Genomic DNA, 24,665 nt, shown 5'->3' on the forward strand with positions numbered 1-24,665 from the left:
GGGTTTAATGGGATATCATTGATTTCATTTCTTGAGATGGCTGTGTAAATATATTCGGTATGCTTCTTTAAAAACAAACAAGCCACCACCACCCCCCTTCCAGATTCTTTATCCTCCAAACTCAAACATTGGTCTGGGTAGCTAAAAACAAAGAGGAAAAGTAAAACCATAAAAAGCCTTTAGTGACAAACTAGTTCGTTTCAAACTGAAAAAAGAGGAGGGCACAAGTGACCTTAAGGGACAATGCGGAGGTCCCAGTTGACCAGTCGCAAGTTGGTCAACAGCCCCAGCTTGCTGGCTGCAGAACTGACCCAGCCCGTGACCCCCATCAGCAAACCAGACCTGATCCTAGATCCCACCCCTCCCTTCTGGATCTGAGCTAACTTCCTACTCAGGGATCTTATGCTCCTGTCCTTGTCACTTCCGAGACCCCACAGTGTGTGGACATCCCTGAGTCCCTGCCAAACCTCTGAGAGCTGGTCAGCCCACCCTAAGACCAGCCAGACCCTGCCCAGTTGGTGGTTTCTCAGCCTCCACTGCTGGCTTCTTTGTGTGCTGTCCTGGCTCATGCTGTGGCATTGGCATAATGTCCTCACCCCTGTGCTTGTCTGGAGGAGACAGCAGGGGCCAGGCCCCATCCAGGGCTCCAAGCCCCGTGCCCCAGCTGTGTTAATTGTCCAAGCCATTCAACAAGCAGACCCTGTTTCCCTTCTGCAATTAACACAGAAAGCTCGTTATCTCTCCTGCTCCCATTTCCTGAAGACTCAGCTAAGGGGCTCTTGTTCAAAAGCGAGCATGGCACCTGCAGAGGCCAGCAGAGGTTGGCATTAACTCCTTCCCTGCTGCAGTGGGGAGCCTCAGGCAAAGCAAAGGGGTGTAGGAGATGCTGGCACTGGTGGAAGAGCTCTGGGAAGGAGGGAGGCACCCTCTGTCCAGGGAAGCTATGGAGATGATTTAGAACCTGTTCACATTGTCCATCCCCTAGCGTGATGGAGTAAACCCGCAGTCCTGTGTTGGCACAGCGCATTAACACTTCCAATAGTCACATTTCCAAGTCTGCTGATGAAGTGTGCAAGGAACCTGAGCGGTGCTGGTGGCACCTGGGGGACGGGGACCACAAAGACCCTAGTCCACCAGCCAGGGCTCAGACTTTGCATTTAGCAACTTTGCTGCATGCTCTTCCACAAGTCACTCAACCTCCCGCGCCCTGGCGGGGCCTCTGCAAACCGAGAGACTCCAGCTGGATCATCTCCAGACTCCTTTCCCACCGAGGAGCCCGTTACTCAGCGTGATTCTTCCGTCGGGTAGAATTTGCGCAGGCGGGAACGTGTGCTAGTTCTTTCGATGATTATTTTTCCATTTGAAATGCGAGAACTCTAAGGTGTGGAGAAGTCAGATAAGTTGCCTTACGGCAGACAGCTAGACCCGTGGAGGACACCGAACCTGAACCACGTTTCTGAGGCCTGGGTCGTCTTCATTCTCCTCCGCTGCAGCGGGAAGAGCCCAGCAGCTACTTCTCAGCTCCGAAGACCCCGGGCCATGCTCGCGGACTTGGGCACAGAAGGCTACATTTGTGAGCCGCTTTTTGATGCCCTCTGAGACTGGTCCCTGGCCTTCCGTCCTGATGGCTCCGTCGTTTCTACAGCTGCGGTCCACAGGGAGCCTTGGTGGCTTAGTGGGCTACTCACTGAGTCAGGGGCTTGAACCCACCGTCCACTCTGTGGCCACTCTGAGAGAGACAGATGAGGCGGTCTACTCCAGGGAAGACTTCAAGTCTCAGAAACCCGCCGGGACCCTTCTACTCTTTCCTATAAATCAAATTCACCGCCACCGAGCTGTGGACAGACCACTCAGAGCGCCCCTAGGGCAGGGTAGAACTGCCCCGGTGAGTTTCCAAGACTAACTCTTTACTGGGGTAGAAAGTCTTGTCTTTCTCTTGTGGAGCTGCTGGAGGTTTCGAACGGCTGACCTTGTGGTTTGTAGCCCAACTTGTAACAACGATGCTACCTGAGCTCTATACTCTAGAGTTGCTCAGTGATGGTGAGAGTTGCTCTATTCTCTATGTATATAGAGTATGCTTGAAGCATCCACAATCAGGGTGGAGAAATACCCGCCTCTACGCCAAGAGCCCTGGTAGTGTAGTGGGTTACAAATTGGGTTGCTAACTAAAAGGTTGGCAGTTTGAACCCACCAGCTGCTCTGAGAAAGATGAGACTCAGAAAGCTTTATGGCCTTGGAAACCCTATAGAGGGTCGACATGTGAGATGAATGGCAAATTTTATAGAAGGGATGATGTAACTCCTCAGGGTCCACAAGAAACTGCCGGGACAGCCCACAGTTCCATTGAACCCTAGGTCATTAATCTGTGCAGAGTCACCCAGAGAGGGGAGGGGCCTGGAGGAATGGGAGTAGGAGACCTGGAGGGAATCAAGTCTGGCAGATACCCCAGTGCCTGCAGTCCTAGGGAGAGAGGAGTAGGAGGAAAGAACCCCTCTTTTCATAAGCTCCGAAGCCCATGCACAACTCCTGTCCTTGCCGCTGGACAGCTGTCCCGGAGCCTGCTCTTCTGTCCAGTCTCGCAAGCTCTGGCTGGCTCCTGGCTTCCCATCCCTCGGGCCGTGGCCTGGGCTGCATTTGTCTTGGTTTCTGCATTTGGAAGTCATGATGCCTCTTCCTCTTTGGGGGTTTTCTCAGGGAATGTAGAGCAGCAGATCTCATCGTGTTTGTGGCTGGGGAAGAGTCTGGAAATGATCGTTTCACGGGTAGGGAGAGGAGGAAGAAATCAACATCCGTGCCTCAGTTTCCTTGTGTAGACAATGGGAATCACAGTATGTAACACCTTGTTGAGTTGTTGTGATGGATGTTGAAAGACGTGATCTATACAAAGCACTCGAGCCTGAGGTTGGAGGTGGGGGTTAGTCAGAGTCTGGGGCTGTGCCACCAGGAAGGGTCAGAAATGGAATCCAGGCAGTCACCTCTGATCCCAAGGCCTCACGCTGCCTCTGGGCTCCATTTGAGACCTCTGTAGAAAGTCCCTGCTTTATGCTTTTTGGGGGTGGGGGTGGGCATTGGGGGGAGAGGGCGGGGTGCACGGGATGGGATGGGATGAGACCGCTTTACTGAGGTTCCCAACCTACTAGAAAAAACAAACTGCCATTAGGTGGATTTCCAATTCATGGCGACCCTATAGGACAGGGTAGAACTGCCCCGGTGGGTTTCCGAGGCTGGGACTTTTTACGTGAGTAGAAAGTCTCTTTCTCCCAAGGAGCTGTGTTGGTGGTTTCAAGTTGCCGGCTCTGCGGTTAGCTGCCCAACACACAACCACCGCACCCCCGGGCTCCTCCTCCGGAAGCACCAAAGCCAAACTCCCTGCCATCGAGTCGCTGCTGACTCACGCAACCCCCACACCCACCCACCCCTGGGTTCCCAAGACTGCTGCAGGAGTGGAAAGCCCAGTTTTTCTCCCGAATCCGAGGTGTTTCTGGGAGCGCTTGGCCATGTTGCAAATTTCTGGGGTAAAAAGGGGTGTTGAGTGGAGAAAATTTAGACCGCAGCGACACCCCTCTCTTTGGTCCCTCACGACACCTGCTTCTCTCTCTCTCTCTTTTTCTTTTTCCGATACGAGTGTTAGTGACTGCATGGAGTGAGGTGCCGATATCCAGTTGAGGCAGGCCTGCAGAGGGAGCTGCTGAGCTAGATGGTTAGGTCATGTGGGCCCAGTCAGGGGTCAGAACATCTAAGTCACAAGACACAAGGCAGGCCTGGCCGGCTTCAGACAATTGTATCAGCAGAGTCAGACCAGTCTGTTCCCTTTTGGAGAACTTTCTCCCTACCCCTTTCCCAGTCCCACCTGGAAAGAGTAGGAAAACGTGGGTATGGGGCTGCAGTGGCGGGTGGAGCCAGGAATTAGGCCGGATTGCACCTCCGACTCCATCATTCACTGGTCGCCAGCCTTCACAGTGACTTGCTCGCCCCACTTACGCTCCCTCGCCTGTTCTTTTTTTAAGAGGAGCAATTGGAACCTATTTATTTATCTGTCCAACCTGTTTTCCTGCTGAGTTTTTCTACATACTAAGCACTCTGCAAGGTCCCCAGCTACCGTTTATCTGTCCATTTACCTTACCAATATGTGGCGGCTTCTGTGCTGCTGTGATGCTGAAAGCAATGCCACTGGCATTTCAAGCCCCAGCAGGGTCACCCGTGGTAGACAGGTTTCACCAGAGCATCCACAAAGAACAAGGACTTGGCTGCTCACTTCATAGGCAGGAACCCAATGGCTAGCATAGCAACGTGGTCAGCTCCTGACACCTAATGAGCAGACGTGGAGCGTCGTCAGAGACAGTGCCAGACGACGAGGCTCTCACGTCGAAGGCTCTTAAAGTAAGAGGAAGAGCGGCCGTCTAAAGCAGACTCGACCATAAGGATGTAAAGGGAGCAAAGCCCTGGGAGTGAAGCCTTCAGAGGCTTCAGTCACCAATGGGACACAGCTCAAAAGCAGAGGAAACGGCTGCCAATATCAGGTAGTCATTGGAATTTGGAATCTATGAAGTATGGCTCTAGGAGAATGAGAAGTCATTAACAAGGACATGTCATTAACAAGGACAGAGGCATTCCAGGCATTAGAGAGTGGAATCAGGAAACCACATGCCTGACTATGCCTGGAATGCCCCAATCAAGAGGAGTGGCACTGCATCATCGTCAGAAAGGACATCTGCAGATCTGTCTGGAGGTACATGCTGTCTGTGATAGGATGATGTCAATCCGAATACACGGAAATCCAGTCAACACAACTATTATTCCAATTTAGGCACCGACCACTGAATCGAGGGATGCAGACATTGAAGAATTCTACCAATGTCTTCAGTCTGAAGTTGACCAAACATGCATTCAAGATGCATTGATAATTATTGGTGATTGGAATGCAGCAGTTGGAAACAAAGATGAAGGAACAGTATTTAGAAAATATGGTCTTAATTGGACATCCCCTCACAGAAGGGTCACAAGGAAGGGCCAAGCCAGCCAGAGTGCAGTATAGCACCAAGGAAACACACATTTCTCTGGTTCTTTAATGCTTCCTCCCACCCACCATCATGGCCCCAGTTCTACCTTAAAATATGCCTAGACCATAGCATGCACCCTGGTACAGATAAGAGCTCTCGACACACAGAATGCAGGACAGATAAACCCCGCACAGCAATAATGAGAGTAGTGATACCATGAGGGTAGGGGGAAGGTGGGGAGAGAAGAGAGAGAAAGGGGCAACTGATCACAATAATTGACCTACAACTCCCCTGGGGGTGATAAACAACAGAAATGTGAGACAGCAGATGGTGTAAACTATGAAAATAAAAATAATTTATAAATTAACAAGAGTTCATAAGGGCGGGAGGGTAGGGGGGAGGGAGGGAGAAAAACAGGAGCTGATACCAAGGGCTCAAGTCGAAAGGAAATGTTTTGGAAATGATGGCAAAATGTGTACAAATGCGCTTGATACAGTTGATGTATGGATTTTTATAAGAGCTATAAGAGCCCCCAATAAAATGATTTATTAAAATAAAAAATCATTTAAAATTAACTAACTAGATCCACAGAAAGAAAGAAAATATGGTCTTGGTGATTGAAATGAAACTAGAGATCCCATGATAGAATTTTACAAGACCAGTGACTTAATCATAGCATTTACCTGTTTATTTAATACTTAGAACACAAAAGGCCACTTTAAAAAAAACAAAGGCAAAAAAAGGGCCACTTCATATGTGGATTTCTCCGGTTGAAATACACAAAAATTAAATTGACTACATCTGTGGGAAGAAATGATGGAGAAGCTCAATATCAGCAGCTAAAACCAGGTCTGGGGTTGATTGTGGAACAGACCACCAATCGCTCATATTTAAATTATGGTTGAACTTGAAGAAAATGAACCCAAGTCTATGAGGGCCAAAGTACGACCTTGAGTCTATCCCACCCGAATTTCAAGAACATCTCAAAACAGATTGACACAACGAACACTAATGACAGGAGACCTGATGAGCTGTGGGAGGACACCATGAACATCATACACAAAGAAAGCAAAACGTCATGAAAAAGAAAAGAGAAAGATCAAGGTGGATGACAGAAGAGACTCTGAAACTTGCTCTTCATTGCAGAGTGACGAAAGCAAATGGAAGAAATGATGATGGCAAAGAGCTGGACAGATAATTTCAAAGAACAGCTCAAGAAGACACAGTAAAATATTATAACGAAATGGGCAAAGACCTAGAGGTAGAGAACAAAAAAGGAAAAACAGGCACAGCGTATCTGAAACCGAAAGAACTTAAAAAACACAACAAAAACATTCCAGCTTCCAGTTGCAATGCTGAAAGATTCATTCTACGGGCAAAACATTGAATGATGCTGGAGGCATCTAAAGAAGATGGAAAGAATACGCAAACCAGTAGTACTGAAGGGGGAAGTTCAAGCGGCACTGAAAGCACTGAGCCAAAACAAGGCTTCAGGAATTGATAAAATATGAACTGAAGTGTTTCGACAAGCTGATGAAGCACTGGAAGCACTCACTCTCGATGCCAAGAAACTTGGAAGACAGATCCTTGACAGACTGACTGGAAGAGATCCAGTCAATTGGATCTTTGTTTGGACTCATTCCAAAGAAAGGTGACCCAACAGAATGCTCAAATTATAGAACAAACCATTGATAATATATGCATATAAAATTTTACGGAACATTAATCAACAGCAGTTGCAGCAGTACATTGACAGGGAGCTGCCAGAGGTTCAGACTGAATTCAGAAGAGGAAGTGGAATAAGGGCTATCGTTGCTGATGTCAGATGGATCTTGGCTCAAAGCAAAGGATACCAGAAAGCAGTTTACTTGTGTTTTATTAAGTATGCAAAGACGTTTGATTGTATGGATCATAGCAAACAATGGGTAGCCTTGAGAAGAATGGGAATTCCAAACGTGCAGAACCTGCACATGGATCAAGAGGCAGTTGTGGCAACAGAACAAGGGAAGACTACGTGGTCTAAAATCAGGAAAGGTGTGTGTGTGTGTGTGTGTGTGTGTGTGTGTGTGTGTGTGTCAGGGTTGTGTCCTCTCCCCATACTTATTCAATCTGTGTGCTGAGCAAATCATCAGAGAAGCTGGATGATATGAAGAAGAGTGTGGCATCAGAATTGGAGGAAGGGCTCTTAACAACCTGTCACAGGAGATGACACAACCTTGCTTCCTGGAAGTGAGGAGGACTTGAGGCATTTGCTGATGAAGATCAAGCACTGCAGCCTGCAGTGTGGATTGCAATTCATTGTCAAGAAGACCAAATTCCTCACCACTGAACCAATGGGGAACATCATGACGAACAGAGAGAAGATGGAAATTCCAAGGATTTTTATCTTGATTGAATTCACAATCAATACTCGTGGAGGCAGCAGTCAAGAGACCAAATGACAAATGGCGTTAGGTAAATCTGCTGCACAAGACTTCTTTAAAGTGTCGAAAAACAAGGAGGTCTAAAGTGCACCTGACCCAAGCCGTGGTATTTTCAATCACCCGCATCTACGTGTGAAAGTTGGGCATTAAATAGGGAAGACTGACGTAGACTGAGTGCATTTGAATCATGGTGCTGATGGAGAATCTTGAAAAGAACAAACAAATCTGTCTTGGAAGAAGTACAGCCAGAATGCTCCCTAGAGGTAAAGGATGATGAGACTTGTGTCATGTACTTAGGACATGAGACACCAGCCCTCGGAGAAGGACATCGTGCTTGGGAAAGCAGAGGGGCAGGGCGAAACAAGAAGAACTTCAACAAGATGGATTCACACAGTGGCTGCAACAAGGGTGTGTTAGGCCAGGTGGACTAGAGAAACAAATCCAGTGACACTCACATATGTGTAAACGAGAGCTTTATATCAAGAAGCAACTACAGATCAGGCAAACAGCCTAGCCCAGTCCAGATCAAGTCCATAAATGCGATACTAGACCCTAAGTCCCTCTTCAGACTCACAAAGTCACATGCAATGACATAGAGTACAGGAAGATCACAGTCCAGTCGGTGCAAAAGCCCGTGGAGCCAATGGCAGTGGCTACATCACAGGGCTGGCAGCCCCCAGGGTCAGCCCCCAGGAAGGGGAAGGCAGCAGGGCGGGGGAGGTGCCCAGGCCCCATCAGGCTGGGACCTGATTGACAGGATAGACTCCACCCCTACCCTTTCATACGTCTTCAAGTTGACATGAGGTTTGGTAATTACCACTCACAGGCTCAAACACAGGAACAAGTGCGAGGCTGGCACCGGACCGGACCGGACTGGACAGGGTTTGGTTCTGTTGTGCACAGGGTCGCTATGAGTTGGAACTAACTTGTTAGCACCCAACAACACCAACAAGGTCTCCAGATGGTGCAGCTACTAACCTACAGGTTGGTGGTTTGGACCCACCTAGTGGGATTGCAGAAGAAAGGTCTGCCTGTCCACTTCTCCAAATATTTCCACCAAGAAAACTCCACGGGTCAGTTTTACTCTAGCACACGTGAGCCCGCCGTGAAGGGGAAAGGACTGGGCAGCACCATCTAGCTTACTGCCTGGTTTTTACCAGGGGTCAGCTCTCCAGGTTGAGGTTTGGGGACTGTCTTGTCCCCCAGTTCTCAGAACAGTGCAGAGTCAGTGTGGTGTGTGTACAAATGGGTGAATGGTCCTCCCGCTTTCCTTGTCTGACACAGAGGGTGGTGGGTTGAAAGACCTCTCAGACTTCCTTCTCTCCTCTCCTTCCCACTCTCCCTGGGCCCCAGTGTCACCTGGGGGAGAAGAGGAAAGAAGGAGGCTGAAGAAGTAGTTGTCCTGTTTCTGCAGCAGCAAGTGGCAGGTGGGTCAGCCAGGGAGGTATTTGCCAGGTCTTCATGTCAAGAGGGGGAGGGGAAGGGTTGTTGGTCCAACCTTCTTGTTCAGGGACCCCTCTCTGAGCCAGGGCCTCCATTGCAGTTGGGGGCCCTGCCCCGTTGGGGCTGAGCAGCCCGGCCTGAGACACAGAAGACACAGGAGTGAGGTTGGCCCTGGGACAGGAAATGCTGCCGGGCTCCCGCGGCATTTCCGACTCTTAGCCACCTTGTGGGACCGACTAGACGGGTCCCATAGGGTTTCTTAAGCTGCAATCATTCCAGCGAGCAGATTGCCAGCTCCTTTCTCCTGTGGAGACTGAAAATAGGCATGTGTAAATGTATGCAGATATATGCAAATCTCTGCAGCTCCGCAGCTGTGCTGGCGGTGTGAGCTGGAGACCTGAAGCCCTGCCCTCGGCTCCACCCCATGAGTGAGGAGCCCTGTGGGCACAGGAATCTTGTCTTCCTGCTTTTCCCTCTCATGCCCACACCCCTCACAGCCCAAACCACAACGCCCCCCTCGGAGGCCAGGGAAAAGTGCTGAGTCCAGGGGCTGGGGTCTGGGAGCGCCCCCCCCACCCATGTCTCTCTCCTGCTCCCACCCTCCTCTCCACCGCTCCCAGGCCGAGCTGTGGGAACTGCCCTGCTTGGATGGGGAGTCCTCACTGCTCTCTGGGATTGCACCCTCTGTACTGCTCTAGAAAGCTGCTGCCTCTCCACGGCTGGCTGCAGCTCTCTGCTGCTCGCACACACCCACTTCACCACCAACAGATCTGCGTGGGACCAGTGCCCGAGCCAGGGTTTGGGGGGAAGCACTGTTGTGGTTCTTCATCGTGGAGTCCACTTCATGCCTTCATGCAGAGAGAGAGAGAGAGAGAGAGAGAGAGCTGTTGGCATTTGGGGACCCCCACCCAGTGCTCCGCAGGGCAGAGGGCAAGGGGCTCTTTTCCCAGTCACCAAAACAAGAGTCTGGCTACAGCCATGGTGCCCTGGAATGATGCATCACTGGGAGCCCTGGTGGCGTAGTGGTTTAAGAGGTGGACTGTGAAGCGCTAGGTCGGTAGTTCGAATCCATCGGCCACTCCGGAAGAGAAAAACAAGGCTTTCTACCCCTGTCAAGAGTTTCAGACTGAAACCCACAGGGATGGTTATGCCCTGCCTCCTCTGTAGGATCGCTATGAGTTGGAATTGACTTGCTGGCAGGGTTTGGGGGCCAGGGCCTGGCTATGGCAAATGGTGCTTGACATCAGCAGCTCTGTGGGGGAGAGGCCTGGTCCCCTCCTTCTGTGAGAGCTGCAGGTGAGCCCGCAGAGCTGCTCTCTGTAACTCCCCAGGCTCCCTGAGCCAGCATCCACAAGTTACACTTCTCTCTGCGGACATCACATAGGTGGGGCTCCCATTGCCAAGCCCTGCCTCAGCTTGCCCCAGACCCTAAGCAGTATTACCCCATCTGGGCAATGGAAGTTGTGACATCTGCAACCAAGACCCTGGGGACCGGGTTGGGGGTGGGGGTGCTCCACACAGCAACTCCCTCTCTGGCTCTCTGAGCTCTGAGGTGCCTGGTGCCTTTCCCAGCCAAGGGCAGGCGGGCTCTCACTGCAGGCCCTGTTCATCCATCAGCCCGAAAGCCTGTCAGCAGGTTGGGGCTGCTCTGGTTTTCAGGTCTCAATCGAGGCCGGGCCAGAGACAACTTCCTCTCCCCTGAGGGAGGCTAATGCAGGCCCATAAATTGAGACATCTGCTCTCCCTCCAAGCCCCCAGAACCTGGGGCTCTGAACCCTTGAGCCCTGTTTTCCTTGGCCACATTCAATGTTCCCCTTAATTAGTCAGGCCCCGGTGCAGCGGCTAGACGACAGATGAGTCAGAGGGCTGCCGAACCAAATCCAGAACCAAGGGTTTATCCAAATGTCAGTGCCCATCCTCTGCTGGCTCCTAGCTTGCCTGGTACTTCCTTTTCTCAGCAGAGTCTGGAGTGTCTGGGGACTGGGCCTGTGTTGGGGGTGGGGTGTGTGTGTGTGTGTGTGTGTGTGTGTGTGTGTGTCTCACTCTAACCCTGGGGTGGGGGTGAGTGCATGTGGCTGAGTGCATATCTCCTCCCCGCATCAGACTGCTGAAAGCCAGCCACACTCCCTGCCATCCAGCCAACTCCGTTAGATGAGGGCTCCCCAGCTCCCTTCCCCAGGACTCATTCCTGCTCCAGGCCTCTGCTCCAGCTCCAGCTGCCGGAAAGTGAGTGAACTGGGGTCTCACAAGACACACAGGGGTGGTGATAGATTCCGAGCAGGTGCTAAGACTCTGACGTCAGGCCCTGGGGTCAGTGGAGTGACCAACGTCAGGGGCTACCATCCGTTTAGGTGGGGAGAAGCTAGCAGCACCAAGGGTCCTGTGGATGCCACCAGCAGAGAGCTCAGAGCCGGGGAGCCTGCTGCTGGGGAGGGAAACAGTGCTTTCTAGGCCATTGGCTACCCTGGGGCTGTTCTGGACCCAGAAGTCCTTTGGCCTGTGCTCTGGGGGGTTTTATGCTTTGCTCACCCGGAGCAGCTCTACTTGCAGTTCTTCAGCTGATAGGAGTCCCTGGGCGGTGCAAATAGGTCCTGCATTGGGCTGCCGATGGCTTGGATCCACCTACAGTACCTCGGAAGGAAGGCCTGGCTTTCCGCTTCCAAAAAACTCAGTCCTGGGAGACAGTTTCACCTGGCCCACGTGGGGCCTCAAGGAGTCACAGTGGACTCATGGCATCTGGGTCGTAGATTCTTTTCTTCTTACTCAGGTCAGAGCCTCCCGGTCAAGGCAGGGTTATTCTCAGGATGACCCCAGGGAAAGGGCTGCTGGGATGCAGATTAGGCGGAAAGCCCGAAAACACATGGGGTCTGCCAGGGCAATTAGGAGCCAGCGTGTCGAGGTTGCTCCGTGGCCAGGCTGGCTTCAGACGACCCCAGTCAGTGTGCACAGGCAGATCCAGGTTAACTAACAGAGCCTTCTCCCAGGAAGGACACTAGCGAAGGCCTGTCCCTACTCATGGTGGCTGGGCTGCACAGTTTGTATTCGACATGTGTCCTGAGGGTTGGTGGTTCAAACCCACCCAGCAGCACCACAGGAGAGAGGCCTGGCCATCTGTGTTTGTCAAGATTCTGACCAAGAAAACCCCATGAGACGGCCGTTCTCCTGTAGCTCGTGATGCCACGAAGTCGAATCAAGTCTAAGGCAGTGGGTAGGATGTGGAGGAGTTCTTGGTTCCCACAGAGAGAGAGGGGCTGGCATTCTCCCCCAAGGGAGGATCGGAGTAGATGGTTTCTGTGACACATGGTAGCGACAGCGACGAGCTGGGGTGGGAGCAGGGCAGCAGGGTGGGGACAGCTCGGCCCCTTTTGCAGGCATCCTGGAGCAGTGCCACGGGAAGGCTTGGGCTCAGCCTCCACCCTGGACCTGTCCAGCACAGCAGCCTGCTGAAGCCAGCAGGGGCCCGGCCTGCAAAGGCCTCTAGGGGGAAGGCGCAGGCGGCCTTCCTAGAGTCTCTATGCCACTCCTGGCCCGGACCTGCTGCAGGGGTGGGGAGGCGGGATTCCAGTCTGGCGTGAGAAGCAGAGCACTGCACAGAAGGCCGCGGTGGCAGGAGAGCGCAGTCTGGTGTTCGAGCCTTAAGTGTTAGTCCAGAGTCCGGTGCTTTCCAAAGCTGCTCTAACTGGGTCGTGACCCCAGATAACCCTATCAACGAGGAATTTGGAAGCAGTAAGGTGTCTGAACACGTGATGACCAAAAGTTAATTCAAAATCCAACTCGTAATGAATCCGAGGCGTCTCTGGCAACGCTGGCCCGTGTGGCAAAATTCTCAGGCGAAACGGGCTCTCAGGTGGAAGAAATGGAAGAATCCCCTTCCCACTGTGCCTTGCGTCTAGCAAGGGGTGGGTGGGTGGGTGGGTGGGTAAGGCATTTGAGGACTGCTCCGTGGCTCTGAGGCTAACTGTGTAGCCAGCAGTTGAATGGTCCTGTGGGGTGGGCCTGTGACAGACCTTTATAGACCATCTGACCTACCACATTCCTGGGGATTAATATGTACCCCCAGGTTTTGAGTGTGCTCTGATCCCAAGAGACACTCATTACTGGGGCATCAACTCCTCTGTTCTGAGAGCCCAAGCACTTTGGGCTCGGCGTGGAATCTGGCTCTGTGTCAGATACAAGAACAGGTCAGAGTTATGGATCAAGCCATGCCCCTCAAACATATGTGTTCAAACCCTAATCCTCGCGCCTGTAAATACACAGAAGAAAGGCCTGCCCACCCGGTTCTGTAAAGATGCCAGCTAAGGAAACCCTGCCGAGCCCCATTCTACTCTATGCCACACCTGGCTGCCCAAAGTCAGAAACAAGTACCTGCCAGTATGACTCTCTTTGAAAACAAGGGGTTTCTTTTATTGATGAGGTCATGGTAGAATGGATGCCGGTCTTAAACTTAATCACTTATGAGTAATTAAAAGAGCGGCCTATACACAGAGACACACACTGGGGCAGACAGAGAGACAGATGTTGTATGCCGACAAGCCCAGGGATGCTGGAGATGGCTGGCAGGTTCTAGGAGCTGAACTAGACAGAGGAAGGCCACCCCTACCTCCAACAACTCCCCCTGTATTGGGGCTTCTAAGTTCCTGTCCTCGTGTCTAAGGAGCAGTCTTGCTTTACTTCTTCCAAGACCGCTTTGTTTATTCTTCTGGCAGCCGTAGTATATTGGATATTCTTCACCAACACCGTAATTCAGAGGGGCAGTTCTCTGGGCTCCCTCCTTCGTTGTCCGACTTCCCTCTGCCTGTGAGCTGCTTGGAAACATCATGGCTGGGGTTAGGCACACCTTGATCCTTAAAGTGACACATTGGCTCTCGAACCCTGGAAAGAGGTCTTGTGAAGCTGATTCGCCCATTGCAGTGCGTCATTTGATCTCCTGGCTGCTGCTTCCATGAGCGCTGATTGGGGATCCAAGCAAGACAGAATCCTGACAGCGCCCGTCTGTGCTCTGTTTATCACGGTGCAATGATAGGTCCGGTTGTATGTTTGTGGGATTCCTGCCATGGCGTAATGTGCACTGACGACCATCATCCTTGCCCTTCGGTAGCAAGTACTTCAAGTCCTCTTCACTGCGTTGTGTCATCTGTCTGTCACGGGGGTTCATGAGGCTACCCCAATCCCGATGGTGCGGTCCTCTTCCCAGAGCCCAGTTTCACAGGTGTGTGCTCAGCACACAAATTGAATATGTGTAGTGAAAGAATAGCCCCCTGGTGTACACCTTTCCTGATGCTGTACCCCGGTTTTGTTCAAATGACGGCCTCCTAATCTATGGACAGGTTCTGCGGGAGCACAATGAATTGTTCTGGAATTCTCGTTGTTTGGTGTGGTTGGGATCTATACCATCAATGCCTTGCATAGTCGATAAAAAACACAGGTCAACAGCTTTCTGGTATTCTCTGCTTCCAGCCAAGATCCATCTGAGAGCAACAGTGATACCCTTTGCTCCATGTTATTAATGATACCATTTGATACTTTCTGCGTTCTGTTAGATCACACTCTGTTAGATCACTTTTCTTTGACGGGGCACAGATAAGACTCCTCTCCCTGTGGGTTGGCCAGGTAGCTGTATTCATGTCTCTCTCCACTCTCTCCCCCTGCCCCAGGCGGTCTGCTGTCTGCAGGGGCTTCCTCAGGTCAGACCACAGGCTATCACATAACCTCCGAACACACCCCTGGGACCCTCTGGTTAAAGCAGGAGGAGAGGTTATGTGCAGACACCTTCCTGCCCACCGCAGAGCCCCTGCGGGTGGACAAAGCAAATGGGGGCAGATTTCCGCCCTCTCACTACTCAGGAAGTTCTGCCCCCAGAGCTCCACCCCCAAGCTTCCTGGTGAGGGGGAAGATTTCCTGGTCTGCTTCCTTGCCAAGGGTGTCTCATTTCCTCCACGGCTCTCTCAGCCTCGGGACTCAGTATAAGCAGAGCGGACCGTTCCGGGTGCTGTCTCCTGCCTGACTCCATTTCCCTGGGCCCCAGAGAGCAGTGGGGAGGGAGTCAGCCTCACATCCCTCTGCAAGGGAGCAGGGTATAGAAGAGGGTGTGGGGGGACAGGGAGGAGCCAGGTATGGAGGCAGGGTGCCCTAGCAGACAGGGAACTTCTACTGCACCAGGCACCTGGGGGGGCCCAAGACTGAGTAGGACTGTATTCTTCACGGTAGCCAAGTATACATGATGGGGAGCTGAGGTTACTCCCTTTGTAGCACATGGATTTGGTATTTCCCATTTCATTACCCTTTCCTGGGGTCCAGCCTCACCCCTAAAGTTCTGTTTTCGGCGTCAATGAAGAACTAAGGCTGTAGATCTGCAGAACCCATCAGCCAGCCAACCTGCTCTTGACCTTCCCTGTGGGAGCAGCCATCCCAGTCCACGAACCTTTCCTGGGCTAGTCCCCACTTCCCTCCTCCCTCACGTGCAGTTCTAGTTCCTCGTGCCCTCCTTAGGAGCCCTGGAGGGGCCATGGGTTAGGCATTGGGCTCTGACTGCAACCTCAGTGGTTCAAACCCACCAGCTGCTCCGCAGCAAAAAGAGGAGGCTGTCTGTTCCCCAAAAGATTTATAGTCTCACAAGCCATGCATGGGGTCACCGTCAGCCAGACTCAACCTGAAGGCAGCAAGTTTGGTGGTTCAGTGGGCTTTTTCCCGTATCCCTAGAGTACAGAGTTAATGATTTGTTGGGTGTTTCCTGAGTGCTGGCCCTTGGCCGGCACAGGAGGATGGTTCTCAGACAGCTCTGTGTCTGACCAGGACTTAGGGCGCATGCTGATGCCCCTAGCCCAGCGTCTCTGAATGAATCAGAGTCTTCTCCAATAGATAGCCCGTCATCCTAGCATGCTTCCTGGCTCCTGCCCAGTCTTGCTCAGCCCTTCACGTGATTGCTATAAAGGAGGCCAGGCTAGGGACAGGAAGCGGGGGCTTGCCGGGGTGTCCTACACAAGGAGAGATGTTTAGTGGTCTTGAGGCCTCATCGGCACCTCCAGGGAGGGCTTGAAGGAGGAAAATCGCACTTACTCTGGAAACAGCTCTGCAGCGGTGCAGTCTCCTCTCGGTGTCACTCTTCCTGCTGTGTATTCAAGCGCCATGTCCTCAGAAATGGGCGGCAGACAAGAGCCTGTGAGCGTGGTTCAAGCAGGCCGCCGGCTGGCCGGGTCACGGAGACTGCAGCCTCTAGCACAGCGCTCGGTGAAGAATGAGCTACAGACAAGAACACCAGCGAGGAATGCACTGCTCCATACAGTCTTACCAAAAGGGCAGCATTTGCCCCAAAACAAATGGGAGGCAGGAGGGAAGGGGGCATGGAAAACGGGGGACCCGGGGAGGAAGTGGGGAGAGTGCTGTTGCAATGAAGGGCTTGCACCCCTTGTCACGAAACACAATGCGTGTGGATTGTTGAATGTAAAGCGTTTGTCAGGAGCCCTGGCGGAGAGTAGTGGGCACTCTTGGGCTGCTAACCTCAAGGTCACCGGTTGGAACCCACCCGCCACTCCCAGGGAGCAGGATGAGGTGTCTACTCCCATAAGGAGTGACAGCCTCAGAAACCCACAGGGACAGTCCTACCCTGCCCTAGAGGGTCCCCCTGAGTCAGAAGCGACTTAATGGCAGTGAGTTTTTAAGTTTTTATGAGTTTGAAAATGTATGTGCTCTGGAAAGTTTCACCCCAAGTATAATTATAAAAAAGCAAAAAACAGAACAAGAAACTAGGTATCATCACATGGAGAACAAAGTGACGTCCGTGGATTTCAGGAGGAAGGAGTCCATCTGGGTGAAGGAGCCGTCTCCCCAGCCTCCTCTTCTCTCAGGCTTTCTCAGGGGGGTGCTCTGTCCCCGGGACCTGCCCACAGCCAAAGGTAGTTCTAACGCCGAGTTTTCCCTCTCCCTCTGCAGCTTGACCAAACAGCCTAGAATTTTCTCAAGGAAATGTAACTTTCCGAAGGTGACAGCATGGGGTTGATGTGCAGAGAAGGGTGTTAGTGGAAACACCGACGAATTCCCAATGAAGTCTCCAGTCTGCTTCATAGGAATGTCTGCCTGTTCTTTTTTTATATATTGACAAAGGTGCCAGACTCAAAACCTCACTGCCATTGAATTGCGGGGGGACTCATAGTGACCCTTCAGGGCAGGGAGAAGTGCCCCTGTGGAATTCCAGGACCCCGTGGACAGGAGGTTACGGGAGGAGAAAACCCCGCCTTCCTCTTGGGAGCAGCTGTTAGTTTCAAACTGCTGACCTTTAGGATTGCAGTCCAGCGCAGCACCACTGCACCACCAGGGTCGTGTGAAACTTTAGCATGGGGAGGAACCGAGTGGAAAACGGAAACTCTCAGTATCTTTGTCTCCTCTGTGCCCCTGAGGAAGATGGCTCAGGGATGGCAGGGACGCCGAGGCTCAGGAAGCTCAGGCGTCTGATCCTGCAATCCCAGCACAAGAGCAAACTGCACTCTGGAGCCAAAAGCTCTTAGGATCAAGTTTATCCTCAGATCGCTACTCTCTTGTCTGGCTTTCAAAGCCCCATTTCCTGTCTTAGGTGCCCTCTCCTGGGGACTTTGCCTCTGTAGGAGCCCTGGTGACACACAGTCACGTGTCTGGCTGCTGGTGGAAAGGTGGACAGTTCAAACTTATCCACCAGCTTCAAGGGAGAAAGTTCTGGGGATCTGACCTCATCAATTACAGCCCAGAAAACCCATGGGGGCCCGTCTGTCCAGCGCGAGGAGGTGGGTATGAGTGGGATCCGCCAGCACCAGGGCCCCCGTGGAGCGATGCAAAGAGCTGACACACTCAGCTGCTAACCCTCGTAAGGTTGGGGATTTGAATTCAGTGGAGGCACCCTGGAAGAAAGGCCTGGTGGTTCCCTTCCGAAAAGCCAGCCACTGAAAAGCCTGAGGTGTCCATTCTCTGCTGACACCTGGGGTCTCTGTGAGTGGGAACCACGCAGCAGCAACTGGCCTCTGGTTCAGGCTCTTCTATATAAAAGCTGTTTTGGAAACCCGTTCCCCCTTTCCTCTTTCTCAGGCCCCCAGAAGCCCTCCACTCCCAACTTCTGGTCAGTAGACGGACCAGTGCTTGTTGATCCCCAGAAAGTGAGTGGCCCAGCTCCCGGGCTTTGCAAGCCTTTATTTATGCTTAGCTGGGGATACATGGTTCACATAAAATGTAACACGAAAGCCACTTGAAACACTGAAGAAGGGGGGGGGCATCCTCGTGGCAGCTGCAGACGGGGCTCCCAGAGTCCTTTGTGCAAACAGCCAACCCAGGTATCTCTGCTCTAGGGACCCTCCAGGTGGCTCCTCTCTGTGTGCTTCCCACACTCAGCCCGAGCCGCAAGAGGGAGTGCTTTGTGCCAGACTCAGCCTTTAAAGGGGTTCACACGGATACCCCGTTCTTCATCTGACGTCCCTTAAATGTGTGGTCAGGAGAGAGCAGTCCGCGCAGAAGGACATCATGCTTGGTAAGGTAGAGGGACAGCAAAAGAGGAAGGTCCTCAGTGAGATGGCTTGACTGACACCCTGGCTGCGTCAGCGGGCTCGGGCACGGGAGCAATGGTGAGGGCCGCGCAGGACCGCGCAGTGTTTCCTTCTGCTGTGCACACGGTCGCCACGGGCCGGAGCCGACTCGATGGCACCGAACAACCACAACAAATGGATACATTACCAGATCCACACCATTGACAAAGACCTGGAGTGCCAGAGGATTTGCTCTCTCCCACTTACTCCTTGTCAAGGTCAGCCTCTGGAAGTCTTCCTGAATCTACCGCTCACTCTCTATGTTATTAGTGTTGAGAATATACACAGCCGAACACACACCGATTCCACAGCTTCTACAGGACCAATTCAGTGCCTTCAGTGACATTTGGGGGTTGTTCAACCATCCACATCCTCCTGGCCTCTCCCATGAGCATAAACTCACTGCCCCCACCTCCCTGCATCCCCCAGGTTCCCATCGAGCCTTTCAAGTTGCCGCTGTCTGTTTGTTCCCATGAAGACAGATCCCGTGGGGCACACTGCTCAGGGCAGATGTTCTTGACTAGTTACAGCTGAACAGTTGTTTAGTTTTAAGAAGACTTCGGGGAATGAATATCTTTTGTGGTTGTTGTTTAAGGTCTGAGGTTTAAAGATGACCTCAGGGCGGCAGTTTTGGGGCACCCTGAGTCTCCCTGGCAGTTGCCATTTCAACGCCCCCTCCCCTTTTTTCATATTTCTTCCCAGCCTAGGAGGAAAAGATTTGGAGGCCATCAGCCCTAATGTGACCTGGTTCTTTTTGTTTTTTTCCCCAATCATTTTATTAGGGGATCGTACAACTCTTATCACAATCCATCCATCCATCCATTGTGTCAAGCACATTTGTACATTTATTGCCATTATCATTTTCAAAACATTCTTTGTACTTGAGCCCTTGATATCAGCTTCTCTTTTTTTCCCTTCCCTCCCCATCCTCCCTCTCTCACAAACCCTTGATAATTTATAAATTATTTTTTCATGTCTTACACTGACCAGTATCTTCTTTCACCCACTTTTCTGTTGTCCACCCCACTGGGAGGGGGTTATATGTATATCGTTGTGATCAGTTCCCCCCTTTTCCTCCCACCTTCCCCTTCCCTTTCCCCTCCTGGTGTGGCTACTCTCAACATTGGTCCTGAGGGGTTATCTGTCCTGGATTCCCAGTATTCCCAGCTCTGATCTGTACCCGTGTGCATGCTCTGGTCTAGGCAGATTTGTGAGGTAGAATTGGGTCATGCTAGTGGGGGGAGGAAGCATCAGAGAGCTAGAGGAAAGCTGTGAGTTTCAGTCAGGGCAGCATAGCACCGACCCAGTTCTCGAAGCAGCAGCCATGTCCTCTCTTCTGAATGATCTTTGTATACCTCTGCGTCCTTCAGCCAGATCACAAGGTCAGGCCTCTGAGCTCCTGAGAAAGGGGTCCGAAGGAGCCTTCTCCTTATATGGGATCAGATCTGACAGCCCTCTCCTTCCTTTGAGCTCTCCCCCTCCCCACTCACTGACAGCCTCCAACCAGCAGGCCTCAGGCCAAACCCAAGCAGAAGCTATACCAGTCAGCGGGCCGGAATGCCTGTCGACATGATTGGAAGAGTCGGCTCTGGAACCGCAGAAGGACTGAGGGTGTCAAGTGGGCTGGGAAGGCGTGGTAGGCAGCGAGGCGGCGGAATGGAATCTCCCAGCCTCTGTGAGTCACTGTGACCAGCCACCTGTCGCCCCAGGGCTGACCGCAACAGGGAAGCTGGGAGACAGGCAGGTCCGTGGCCAGGGAAGAACCAGAGGGCTGTGCTGAAAAGGACGGCAGGAAAGGTTTTAGGCCAGACGTCATACATCATCCTCTGACTGTTCTGGGTGCTAAAGAATGTTGTGGAGCCCAGGTGATGCACTGGTTAAGCGCTTGGCTCCACAAGGGAAGGTTGGCGGATCAAACAGGCCCAGCGCCACTACAGGAGACAAAAAAGACTTGGCAGTCGGCTCTAGTACAGATTGGCACAGCCTCGGAAAGACCCTATGTGGACACTGCCTCTCTGGGGAATGGAGTCACTAGGAGTCAGCCTTAACGGGGCAGCTCACCACCCAGGAGGAGATAGCGTCTCTTTCCAGGGAGGCACTTGTGGTCCGCCCGAGGTGACTCAGGGCAGCCCGTCCCCTCGTTCATCTCCTGTCCTATGATGTGGGCACCCCGCATTCATAAGCAGACTTCATGTGGGCCCAACGTGGAATGGCTGGGGGATGCACCGGAGGGGGCCACTCCTGGGCTTTGTGTTGCAGATGACTGGGGTCGGGCACCACTTTGGCAAAGTGAATTCCCATGAAGAGGTTGCGGGAGGATGAGCTGTGGCTCTGCCTTCAGTGTACCCATGCTCTTGATCTTTCTTTCCCTCGCTTCTCCCTCCGGAAAACCAAAGCCAGCCTGTGGGCTCGGGTTCCTGGAGCGGTGTGTCCTGCAGCGTGGAGCTGTGTCTCACAGGGTTTTCTTGGCTGTAATCTGTACAGGAGCAGATCACCAGGCCTTTCTGCCCCCGAGAAGCCCCTGGTGCTGCTGTGGGCTAGGCCTTGGGCTGCTAGCTATGTGGCTGGTGGTTCAAACCCACCTGCCGCTCCTTGGGAGAAAGACTCCATCTTGGAAACCCTGCATAGTCTGTAGGAGTGAGAATCAACTAGACGGCAGTGGGTTGGGGGCTTGGCTTCTTCCACAGCACCACTAGGTCATTGGTCTGGGGACAGAGTCTTTACCAACCTTCAAACTGCCAAACCTCTAGGCTAATCGTCATTGTTCCGCACCTTCGACTCAGTTCCGACCCATAGCAACCCCCTGTAAATGGAACAACATGCTGCCTGGTCCTGTGCCACCGTCACAAGTGTTTCTATGCCTGAGCCATCGCTGCAGCCCCTGTGTCAGTCTATCTCCGGCAGGCATTCCTCCTCTCTGCTGCCCCCCACTGTACCAAGCATGGTGCCCTTCTCCAGGGACGGGTCTCGCCTGAGAGTATGTCCAAAGTACACATGACGAGCTCACAAAAACAAACCAACAAAACACCGTCATCAAGGACATTCTGGTGACGCTACAGAGCAGGGTAGACCCCTGTGGCTTTCTGAGACTTGACCTCTTTATGGGAGTAGGAAGCCTCCTCTTTCTCCCTGGCGTGGCTGATGGCTTCGACCTGCTGGCTCTGTGGTAGCAGCCCAACACATAACCACTATGCCACCAACCAGGACTCCTGAAACGTGGGCTAGCAGAGGTTAGTAGTTTTCCCATGTCTCATGGCCAGTAGATAAAGTAGCCTGGGTGGGAGCCCAAGGTGTGGGACATCAAGCCAGGGCCTGTTCTACTCCGCTGTGCAGGCTTTCCATTCCAGTAACAAGAGTAGTGATGAGGATAAACGCAAACGATGGGTCAGAAAAGACATCAGCAAGAACCAGGCCATTAACTGCTTCCCAAGTGCCCACTGAGTGCCTCTGCTGGCTGCCTCCTCTGGTCTATTCTGACAACAGCGCTCTGAGGCCCCTGCCCCTGCTCCCATTGCACAGAGGGGGACACGGAGGCGCAGGGGGGTTCCCGCACATTATGAGGTTACACGCACATCAGAGGTAAAGAGTCAAAACCAAAGTTGCCTTTCTCGAAACCCTGCAGCCCTTCCCACTCGCTTCTGGTAAAAATGGCCCACTTTGAGACTTAAGAGCTTCTTTCTGTCAGGTTCTCCATCCAACCTGCTGCGGTGTAAACACAGCGATGAGAATAGATTCATATGTGTTTGTTTTGCTCTGTTGCTTTTACTGAGGGCGGTCTCCAGGTACACAAATGCTGACCCAGCCGCCCGAGGTGGCCTGCTTTCTCTTCCCTCCTGCTTCTTTCTCTTCACCCTGGTCCAGTCTGCTTCTCCCCCTCGCCATCCTCTCTGCTCCTTTGGACCTAGGCAGCCAATCCTGTACCTCCAGCTTCTGGTTGCCAAGCAACAGGCTTCCTACCTGGCCTATTGTGTTAGAATCTCCATGACAACAAGTCTTGCCAAAAGGAGGGGAAAAGTTAGATGCTGGTTCCAGGAGGTAGTGAGACCCTGTATTTCAGGAACGGCGTGCCTTTTCCCTGCCATAGTTCATTTGCTCTCTCTCTCTCTCTCTCTCTCTCTCTCTCTCTCTCTCTCTCTCTCTCTCTCTCTCTGCCTCCAGGATAAATGACTTAACCCAAACCTCATGGGAGAGCCCGTCATGAGATTCACATGTAAGGTAGAGCCTGTAGTATAGGGCCATTCACATGAGTGCCAAGGAAGGGAGAGTACTTTTAAGTAGGACTCAGTCAAAATAGTAAATTCACGGCCATTGAGTTGACTCTGACGCACAGAGATCCAACAGGACAAAGTAGAACTGCTTCCGAGGGTTTATGATTCTGTAAAGCTTTATAGGAATAGAAAGCTTGTTTTCATTCAAGCTTGTGACTTGGAACTGCTGACCTGGTGGTTCACAGCCCAGCGTGTAACCCATCCGGCACCAGGGGCTCCTGCTGTAAGACAGTACCGAGACCAGCACACTGAGCTGCGTAACTGTTAGGTTTCTCGGGTGGGAAATACCCGAGTTCTTGCCTTTGCTGGAGAAAGAATTCACACCGAAGCCTGGTTTGTACTCCAAGTGGGTTTTTCTAAAGGAGAGAAGACGTTTCAGGCTTTACAGCCACTGAACACAGGCTCCCTCGTGGGACTGCACACCCACACGTGACAGCCTGAGGCCAGAGAGACCAAAGCACCGCTCAGTGGAAGTGGAGGGGCACCCGGAGAAAAGGAGCGGCGGTCTCCCATGAGGCCTAGAACCTTTGGCTGGGAGGCGTGGTCGATGGTACTGGTTGACCCCATTGGCTGAATTAAGCTCACCTGGCCTAGATTGGGCCAACCCAGGTGTACTGCCCACCTGGCTCAGGCTTGACTTGGCGCAGGCCCCTTAGCTTGCATTGGCTTCCAACCTCCTGTAGGGGCCTTTAGGCATGAGGAGGAGCGGCCCCCTATACTGCTACCTAACAGAACCACTTCTGACTCCTGTCCGCACCCCTGCCTCAGAGTAGAATTGTGCCCCAGTGGCAGTGACCTTGCAGAGGCAGATGGCCGGGCTTGTCTTCCAAGGCTCCTCCAGGTGGGCTCACCAGCCTTTCGGTTCATTGGTTCTAGTCCAGTGCTTAGCCAGTTGCGTCCCTGAGGGGCCTCGGTGAGGAGAGATCTGCAGGAGGTTGTTCCCAAAGCAAGCCTCCTAGATAGAAGGGCCGAGGCTGTGTGAGCTCCTGTGCAGGAGGGTGTGTGTGTGTAGACCCCGCACAGCCCCTGGTCTGCCCAGTTATGGGCCGATGGCTGGTCCGGGCAGCATCTCTGTCCCCTCTGCTCTGGTCTTCGGGTTCCAAAGTTCAGGAGGAAGCCTGAGGGGAACAGGGAGACCGAGGAAATGGGAGCGGAAGTGCAGACAGCATTGAATTCCAGGCCAGGGACACCTGGTGATGGTGGCAGAGTCCTGGTGGAGTAGTGGATAATGTATTGAGCTGCTACCTGCAGTGTTGGCAGTTCAAGTCCCCCACCCCCCCGGCCACCCCTTGGGAGACAGATGAGGCTGCCCCTGTGAAGATGTGTGGCCTCGGGCTCTACCTGTCGGAACTGACTGGATGGCAGTGGGTTTGGTTTCGGGTTGGTGTTCTGCGGGGCCCTAGCTGCTCCAGCCACAAGCCCTCAGGGCTTGACAGATGTTCACCAGATGCCTAAGGGGCCCAGGGAGGAAGGAGGTGTTGGGGGGAGAGACTTCAGAAGGGGGATGGGCTAAAAAGAAAGCCAGAAGTCAGAGCTGGTCAGAGAACAGAGGCACCAGGGACCTGCAGGACCCCCATGGAGGCAAGGATGTCTTCACTGCCTGCACATCCCAAAACTTCTCCGGAGAGCAAAATGGGGGTTCAGGGGCTGTGCTTATCTTTGACAGTGAGTTGTGCACGGAAGACAACCCAGAGCCCAGTGCCTGACATTTCTAAGGGACTTAATGAATCCAGCTAACAACTTCCTTTGCCTGGCACTTTCTGCACTGGTTCTGCCTGGGCACTGCCAGATTCTCCTTCTGCCAAGACTCATCTTATCACCCTGCCCATTGCCCTGGCCCCCAGCCTCCCTGGCAGAGGAGCATCTCAGCACCCCAACACTCCCTACCGAAGAACTAGGAAGTTCTCAGACCTAGTAGTTCATGACCTTCCTGGACAGAAAGTTCTTCTGTCTATAGAGCTAAAGTTAAGTCTCCATGGTAGAGTAGCT

At 52.7% G+C, this 24,665-nt stretch overlaps 1 protein-coding gene across 7 annotated transcripts in view; it reads left to right on the top strand.

The window, feature by feature from the left end:
* The window catches only part of NAV1 (neuron navigator 1), a 286,217-nt gene that overhangs the window by 47,687 nt on the left and 213,865 nt on the right, over nt 1–24,665 (top strand). Inside the window, exon 1 of one of the 7 annotated variants that reach the window (XM_075528819.1) lies at nt 11,076–11,092. The exons of the other annotated variants lie outside the window; for them this stretch is intronic. The gene's annotated coding sequence lies outside the window, so the exon portion shown is untranslated. Of the gene's footprint in view, nt 1–11,075; nt 11,093–24,665 lie in introns of those variants that run through there. 7 annotated transcript variants of the gene reach the window in all.

Source organism: Tenrec ecaudatus, chromosome 1 (assembly GCF_050624435.1).
Source record: "Tenrec ecaudatus isolate mTenEca1 chromosome 1, mTenEca1.hap1, whole genome shotgun sequence".
In the NCBI taxonomy this organism is placed as follows: domain Eukaryota; kingdom Metazoa; phylum Chordata; class Mammalia; order Afrosoricida; family Tenrecidae; genus Tenrec; species Tenrec ecaudatus.